The 8,985-nt window shown below is 44.2% G+C and overlaps 1 long non-coding RNA gene across 1 annotated transcript; it reads right to left on the bottom strand.

Moving 5' to 3' along the window:
• Positions 1–7,705: 7,705 nt before the first annotated feature.
• On the bottom strand, positions 7,706–8,713 carry LOC129638619 (uncharacterized). Its single transcript, XR_008707929.1, has 2 exons — positions 8,087–8,713; positions 7,706–7,940 (listed from the first exon to the last, which is right to left on the bottom strand). It is a non-coding gene; the product is annotated as an uncharacterized LOC129638619 (long non-coding RNA).
• Between the last annotated feature and the right edge of the window lie 272 nt (positions 8,714–8,985).

Raw genomic sequence — 8,985 nt, 5'->3', positions numbered from 1 at the left:
ACAGATACTTGAAAACAGGCTGTGCATTCCTAAATTAAGATTTATGAATGGGTAAGCTAGTCATGCAGAGAAGGCAATGGCACCCCACTCTTGCCTGGAAAATCCCATGGGCGGAGGAGCCTGGTAGGCTGCAGTCCATGGAGTCACTAAGAGTGGGATATGACTGAGCGACTTCACTTTCACTTTTCACTTTCATGCACTGGAGAAGGAAATGGCAACCCACTCCAGTGTTCTTGCCTGGAGAATCCCAGGGAAGGGGGAGCCTGGTGGGCTGCCGTCTATGGGGTCACACAGAGTCGGACATGACTGAAGCAACTTAGCAGCAGCAGCAGCAAGCTAGTCATGTGGGCACTGGGAATATGTCACAAAGGGTTTTCATCATTGTTTGGGGACTAAGAAAGCATAGAGCCTACCAGATCCTGATGATTATGAAACAATCTCTATTAACTACAAAACCCTTGATGACAGATAAGTGATTCACTACATAGTACAGACTGGGTAGGGTCAGTGAAAAGATGGGAGAAATTGCAAGAGCCCAAGATGGCATCAGTTATGCTACCAGCCATACAGATAGCCACTACTCTGCACTGTATCTACATATTTGTTTTTTGTTTCATTTGGTGTGTTCATTTATTTTTAATATTCCACATATGAGTGAAATCATACAATATTTGTCTTTCTTCTGACATTTCATTTAGCATAATACCCTCAAGATCCATCCATGTTTTTGTAAATGGCAAGATTTCATCTTTTTTATGGCTGAGATGTAATCTATTATATATAAAGAAGATGTGAGAGATATATATCTCATATTCATGATCATATGGTTTTTCTCATCATTGATATAGTGAATTACACTGATTAATTTTTGAATATTGAACTAATCTTGCATTCCTAGGATAAAACCCACTCAGATATGATGTATTTTTATTATATATTATTGAATTTGATTTGCTCAAATTTTGTTAAGAACTTTTGCATTAGTGTTTCTGAAATACATTGGTATATAGTTTTCTTATAAAATTTGTTTGATTTTGGTATAGAGTAATGCTGACCACCTCATGAATGATTTGGAAGATAGTCTCTCCTCTTTAATTTCCCAGAAGAGTTTGTGGAGAATTGACTCATTTTGTTTTTAAATATTTATTGGAATACTCCCATGAAGCCAGTTGGGCCTGGAATTTTCTTTGTAGAAATATTTTCAATAAATTCAATATCTTTAATCAATATAAGGCTAAACAGGTTACCTATTTCTTATTGAGCTTCAATAGTTTATGTCTTTCAAGGACTTTTTCCATTTCACCTAAGTTGTCAAATTTGTTGGCATAAATTTCATGATTTTTTCCCAACATATATTAAAAATACTATGAAACCTCTAGAATGAAAACAATGTAATATTGGTACATGAATAGAAAAGAAACCAGTGGAATAGATTAGAGAAAGTCTAGAAAGAGACTCAAATATATTTGTCAATTTAGTATATGACAAAGTATATGGCATTTCAAATTATTGGGGTAAAGATGTACTGAAAAAATTTATTTTGGTAAAATATCCACAGCATAAAATTGACCATTTGAGCCCTTTTGGGGTGTACAGTTCAGTGACATTAAATACATTCATATTGTGGAACTTCCCTGGTGATTCAGATAGTAAAGAATCTGCTTGCAATGCAGGAGACCTGGGTTCAATCCCTGGGTCTGGAAGACCCCCTGGAAAAGGGAATGGCAGCTCACTCCAATATTCTTGCCTGGGAAATCCCATGGACAGAGGAGCCTGGTGGGTATAGTCCATGGGGGTCACAAAGAGTCAGACACGACTGAGCAACTAACACTTTCACTTTCAGAGAACTAAACTCTTACATGCTGAATGGTGTGGCAAAAAAAAAAAAAAATTCATGTTGTACAACCATCACAACATCCATTTTCAGCACTGTTTCTTAATAGACTTTTTTTTAATGCTACCATTTATTCATTTAGTATTTTAGTTATTACAAGACCATTTCTTTTTACTGCCTCAAAAATCCTCTGTGCTCTTTGTATTCATCCCCCTCTCCCCCAGTTCCTGGCAACCACTGACCTTTTTACTGTCTCCATGGTTGTGCCTTTTCCAGAGTGTCCTATAGTTGGAATCAAACAGTATGTACCCTTTTCAGATGGGCTTCGGTCACTTACTAATATACATTTAAGCTTCCTCCATGTCTTTTTCTGACTGGACAGCTCACTTCTTTCCCGTATTGAATCAAGTTCCATTGTTGGGATATACCAGAGTTTATCCATTCACCTATTGAAGGACATCTTGGTTGCTTCCAAATTTTGGCAAGTATGAATCAAGCAGCTATAAACATCTGTGTGCATGTTTTTGCATGGACATAAGTTTTCAGTTCCTTTGGGTAAATATCAAGAAGCACAAGTAGTGGATCATATGGTAAGTATATGTTAAGTTTTCTAAGAAACCACCAAATGATTTTCCAAAGTGGCGGTATCATTTTGCATTCCCACAGGTGATGAATGAGAGTGTCAGTGGTGAATTGGAGAACTATATTCAATATCCTGTAATAAACCATAATGGAAAAGGTCACGTATACTTATATACGTGTATATATATACATCTATGGGCTTCTCTGGTGACTCAGTGGTAAAGAATCCAAAGAATCCACCTGCCAATGCAGGAGATGCAGGAGACATGGGTTCTATTGCTGGGTCGGGGAAGAAAATTTCCTTCTAGAGGAGGAAATGGCTACCCTCCCCAGTATTCTTGCCTGGAGAATCCCATGGACTGAGAAGCCTGGTGGGTATAGTCCATGGGGTCACAAAGAGTCGGACATGACTTAGTGACTGAGCATGCATGCAGTACAAGCATAAAACCTCATATGTTGATAAAAACTGTGTACTAGACTGGTTAACGGCTACAGTCCCTTGCATGCTAGTATTCACTTTGCAATGCATCCCTGCCCTTCATTCCTTCCATCCAAGGGTGAGTCTATTTCTTCACCCTCCTACCCCAGAGTCTGGACTGGCCTTATAACCTGCTTGTTATAGCAATAGCAGTGGATGGAAGTGACTTGAGACTCCCACAGTCAGTTCAGGAAGCTTGAGGCTTCTGCCTTGATTCTCTCAGAGAGTTCTGGCTGCCATATAAAGGAGTCCACTTAGCCGACTAGAACACAAAAAGCCATGGAGGAGACCCGAGGAGCCCTAATCCATAGCCAGATATGTGAGTCAGGCTATCCGGAATCTTCCAGCTCAGCTGATTCTCCCTCTTGAGTGAGTCCAGTCAAAACTGGCAAGAGGAAGTACCCACCCAACCAGCACAATCATAACACATCATAAACTATTACTGTTTTGGGCCACTATCCCTTGGGGTGGCTTGTTACACAGGAAAAGGTAATTAAAACTGGAGTTCAATTTATTATTATAAAATGAAAAACCGTAATAGGCAGAGGAAGTGGGTGAGGGTAGAGAGGAAACAAAATTGGTCTTACCTTGGTAATTACTGAAGCTGGGGATTCATTATCTACTCATCTATTTTTGTATATATTTGAAATTTTCCATAGTAAAAAGTAAAAAATAAAAGGGAGGGTTGGAAAGATTTCATTGGAAAAATGTGGCTCTTCTCTGGTGTTCCAGTGGCTAAGATTCCATGCTACCAATTCAGGGGGCCGGGGGTCCATCCCTGGTGGGGGAACTAGACCCCCAAAGCCACAACTAAAGATCCCACATGTTGCAACTAAGACCCAGTGCAGCTAAATAAATAAATTTTTTAAATGTATATGTCTATTTTTGTTTTTTGGCTATACTACTGGGCATGTGGGTTCTTAGTTCCCAGCACCCCTGCTTTGGAAGAGGTGAGTCTTAACCACTGGATCGCCAGGGAGGTCCCTTAAAATGTATATGCATACTTGATATTCAACACACTTAATTTTTTTTATATGATTACATAATACACAGAATGAAATACATTTTTTCCCCCAGCAGGCCACATTTTGACTCTCCAAATACTCTCCAGTTCACCCCTGAATGTCATAGAGATATTACATAAAATTTCTGGGTGTGTCATGAGATCAACAAGGATGAGAAACCAGCTCCTAAGGCAGTTGGGGGGGCCCCAGCAGGCAGGACTCAGCGGGACAGGAGCCCCCCAACCCCGCAGCCCGGAGTATGAGTAGACGATGAGGAAGTTCGGCTTTCCGCAGCCTGCTCTGCCTTCCTTTCCTCCTTCCTGTCGCATCAGGTCAAGACTGTACCCAGGCCCGCCTGCCCTGCTCGACAGCACAGGCTCGGGCTCCGGGGGAGGGTGAGAGTGGGGCTGAAAGCGGCTGGAAAAGGAGGACCAGCCTGAATTTCAGCCCTCCATCCTTGCAAGGGGACAGGCGAGCCACCCTGGGGCTAAAGGTCGCTTTGGAGCTCTCCAGGATTCTGCCCCTCTGAGTCACGCTCTCCCGGAACCCCGGCATCCCCGGGCTCAGATTCTAGACTGTAAGGCCTTCGGGCAGCCCCGAAGTGAAGGAGCGCAGCTGGGCGCCCAGCAGTCCGGGAGGTGGGGCGGCTTGCGACCGCCCTGTTGATCCCGTCCCTGCTTCCTTAAAGAATGACTGATGGCGAGTTCTCTAGCCTCGAAACCACTCTCTCAGCAAGCCCTTTCCTTCCAAAGACGCCCGGAACCCGCGGAGGAGGGGGGAGGAAGGTGGAGAGTCGGTGGGGGGAGGGAGGGAGGAAGAGGAATGAATTGCATTGGCCCGTCGCCTCCGCAGCGGAAGATGCTGACACCCTCCGTCCAGCCCCCTCCCCGGGGGCCCTGCGTCCCCCTTCCCCCTGCCAGGCTGCAAACTCACAAGCACACAGACCCGCACACTAGAACATAAACAAGGATATTTCATTTCTTCCTTTTAATTTTTTTTGCACACTAATAAATAAACTACTGCAACAACAACAGAAAAAGCAAGCGGAATCCAAATACCCTCTCGGTTGCCATTTGGTTATATAAGAAGGACGAATTAAGGCGAGCTGGCGGTAAAGAGTCGCTCCAAATCCAAGCCCCTGCACCGGCCTTAAATCAAAAGGGAAAAAGTGGGGCAGAGTTCTGCCAGCAGCAAACATGATCTGCTTCTGGGGATTGGACTGTCACAGGTCACAGAACTCGGCCCAGCTAAAAGTCCGCAGCCCCTGCACACCTCCGGGAACCCTTATTCGTTGTTGTTTTGCAGGGATGGGCTCCAGGCAGCTTCCTTTGTAAGGTGCCCCCCACCCCCAGCCCGCGGGTCGAGCTTCTGGGGCAGGGAGCAAACACCCGCCCCAAGGGACTGGACCACCGGCGTCCCCTTGCCCAAGAATTTAGGATTGGGATGGAGAAAAAGAAAACAGTGTTTATGAAGAGCCAGAAAGCGTTCTGTGTAAGTAGGGGATTGTGGGAGGCTGTGAGCTTGAGGAGGGGAGCTGTGTGAAAGAACAAAAGGCTGAGGCGGGGCGAGAGAAAAAGAGAGAGAATATAAAGACATGCTGGCGTAGAGAGGGACAGGCCACAGGAATTCTGCTTGAACTCCCTGCTGCCTTCCGAGCCCCAACTGCTGCCTTCTCTCATTTTCCAGAACAAAAATATCTTGTCTTCTGTTTCACCAGACACCTATGACCTATCACCTTCGGAGGTTCAGGAAGCTTGAAACTTCCGGTACTTGTACTCAGAATTCTAAATAATATGCCCTCAAATTGAAGCTTTCTTTCTCATTTTACTTAAATTTTTTTTTTTAGAGCAGTTTTAGGTTTTCAGCAAAATTGAGAGGAAGGTGCAGCGATTTCTCATATAACTCCTGCCCTCCCCCCCACACACAGCCTCCTCCATTATCAACGTCTCTCCTAGAGTGCTGTTTGTTCCAGCTGATGAACCTACACTGACACACCATCGTCACCCGAAGTCCAGAGTTTACGTTATGGTTCACTCTTGGTGTTGTGTGGGTTCAGATAAACGTATAATAACCTGTATCCACCATTTTAGGGTTCTAGTGTGTGCTCAGTCATGTCCGACTCTTTACAACCCCAGGGACTGTAGCCGGCCAGGCTCCTTTGTCTGTGGCATTTCCCAAGCAAGAACACTGAAGTGGGTTGCCATTCCTACTCCAAGGGATCAAACCCGAGTCTCCTGTGTCTCCTGCATTGGCACGCGAGTTCTTTACCGCTTGAGCCATCGGGAAAGCCCTAAAGGATAGTGCCACTGCCCTAAAAATCCTCTGTGCTCCTCCTGCTCATCCCTCCCCCACCTCCAGCAACTGCTAATCCTCTCACTGTGTCCGTAGCTTTGTGTTTTCCAGAATATCATATAGTTGGAATTGTGCAGTATATATGGCTTTTTGGATTGGTTTCTCTCACTTAGTAATTCATCTTACTTTTGTGGTAAAAGTTTGCTGCTTACATTTTCCTAACCCTTCTCTCCTTTAGTACACAGTCCATAATACCTTCCGGTTGAGGAAAAAAAGCTTATGTCAGGCTTACAAATAAAATGGAAACAAATGTTTTTCCTTTGGGAAAAGGAAAACTCATACTTCCTGCATACTGGAAACTAGAAATCCCAGTGTTTCCAGTTTCAGCCACAGTCCAAACTTTAAAAAAAATTTTTTATTGGACTATATTTATAACATTGTATTAGTTTCAGGTATACAGCAAAGTGAATCAGTTATACATATATCCACTCTTTTTTAGGTTCTTTTCCCATGTAGGTCATTACAGAGTATTGGGGAGAGTTCCCTGTGCTATACAGTAGGTCCTTATTATCTATTTTATATATGTGTGTGTGTGTGTGTGTGTGCATGCTCAGTAGCTCAGTTGTGTCTGATTCTTTGCGACCCCATGGACTGTAGCCTGCCAGGTTCCTCTGTCCATGGGATTTCCAGGCAAGAATACTGGAGTGGGTTGCCATTCCCTTCTCCAGGGGATCTTCCCGACCCAGGGATTGAACTCGAGTCTCCTGCATTGGCAGGCAGATTCTTTACCACTGAGCCACGAGGGATGCCCATTTTATATATAATACTGTGTATATGTCAAAGTCCAACCTTTCTAAAGCATTCTCTGACTTCATCTTCCGGAGCAGGGATTTTAAAACCCAAGGACGCGTGCTCAGAATCATGGCCGCTTCACCCAAGAATGGGCATGACCTGAGGCCTGGCATCCATGGAGCCATCCTAAGGGCTGCCTCTCCTTACCTGGGCAGGATGGTCCCACCTGCAATATACAGAGCTTGGCCATGCTCTGCCTGGAGGCAAAACCACAGGGACCTGTTTCAGGAGGACTGGCAAAGACTCATCCCACCCTTACTTCTCTGGAAGTCATGATCGTGATGCTGTGGTAGTGTTGCCCTCACCTCTTCTTCAAACAGTCTCTGCAACCTTCTCCCATCAGCCAGAATCATAACAGCAGCAGCAATCAACATTTACCGACTGCTAATTACATGCCAGGCACCTGGCTAAGCCCTTTTTATGTATGTATTTAATCCTCATGACCCGATGAAGCAGGTAACAGTAGTGTCCCCCATTTTTATAACTGAGGAAGCTGAGGCACTGAAAGATTAAGTCACGTGCTCAAAGTCACACAGCCTTAAAGTAGCCTAACCAGGAGTTAAGTCCAGACAGCCTAGTTTCCGAGTTCAGCTGTGAACCACGACACTGTGATGGGAAAGATAATGGTTATAAATTGATGTGTAACAAATTACTCCAAAACGTGGCAGGTTAAAACAATGAACAATTATCACACATGTCTTCTGAGGGTCAGGAATCTGGATGCTCAGGAGGGCTTATGGGGAAGGCTACCGTCAAGCTGGCAGCCAGGGCTGTAGTCTCCCAAGACTTGACTGGGGCTACAGGATCTGCTTCTGACCTCATTCATGTGGCTGTTGGCAAGAGGCCTCAGTGCCTTGACACGTGGGCCTCTCTATGGGGCTGCTCCGGACAAGCGTTCCTGCAGCCCGAGGGATGAGGGGAAGAGAGAGAGAGATTGAGAGATGAGCCACCCTGCCTTTTATGACCTACTCTCCTGGTCACCCATCATCATTTCTGCCTTATTCTACTCATTAAGTCCAACCCACACTCAACAGGAGGGCTTACACAAAGGCATGAACACCAGAAAGCACCAGGAAGCAGCGATCACTGGAGGCCATCTTGGAGGCTGCTACCACAGGTGTGAAGAGGAGCTAAACAAAAGGACCATGCCCCCAGAAAAACCTAAAACCTGCTCTAGAAGTGACGGCAAAGAGCTAGCATGCAGAGATTAGAAGCAAAGGATTATATGTACACATAGTACCAGGGACGCTTCTGAAAAACTTAGTGAAAAAAGAAACAGGGTGAATTATAGAACACAATACCATTGATGTAATTTCAAAATATATGCATACAGGTGCCATTCATCTCAATTGCAAAAACAGGAACCCTAATTGATGCTGTTAGAAGTCTGGACAAATTGCCCTTGGAGAGGAGCTTCTGGAACACTCATCATGTTGTCTTTTTTGGGATGGGAGCTAGTTACACAGCTGTACTCATTTTATGGGAATTCATCCAGCTGTGCACTTATGATGTGCGTGTTTTCCATATGTCTGTTACATGGCTATACAATTTACATTAAAACCAAAAATACATTCATGGAAAACACCAGTACCCATTTTGTGAGAGCCTATATAAAGGAAAAGATATACATTAAAATGATTTTCTATGGGGGATAGAAGTGGGGAAGGAAATACATACATACATACACACACACGACAGGTCTTATACGATCGTTGTTGTTGATGTACCACAGAGGAATGTTATTAATTTGACCCTCTGCACCTGAGGTTAAAAAAGATAACAAAAAAGCTGTGTTTGTGATCTCACATTCAGGTGGGCCACAGGAGAGCTTTATTTTTTTATGGTACTTATAAGTCTGTCTCCATCTACCCAGTTACCTAAGGTCCCTCACCCATCAATGCTCCCAAATCAAAAAGAGTTGATCCCAGAGGCTCCTCCAGCCT

Source organism: Bubalus kerabau, chromosome X (genome assembly GCF_029407905.1).
Source record: "Bubalus kerabau isolate K-KA32 ecotype Philippines breed swamp buffalo chromosome X, PCC_UOA_SB_1v2, whole genome shotgun sequence".
NCBI lineage: Eukaryota > Metazoa > Chordata > Mammalia > Artiodactyla > Bovidae > Bubalus > Bubalus kerabau.
Note: the sequence above shows the minus strand (reverse complement) of the source record. Positions and strands in the feature narration are given on the sequence as shown.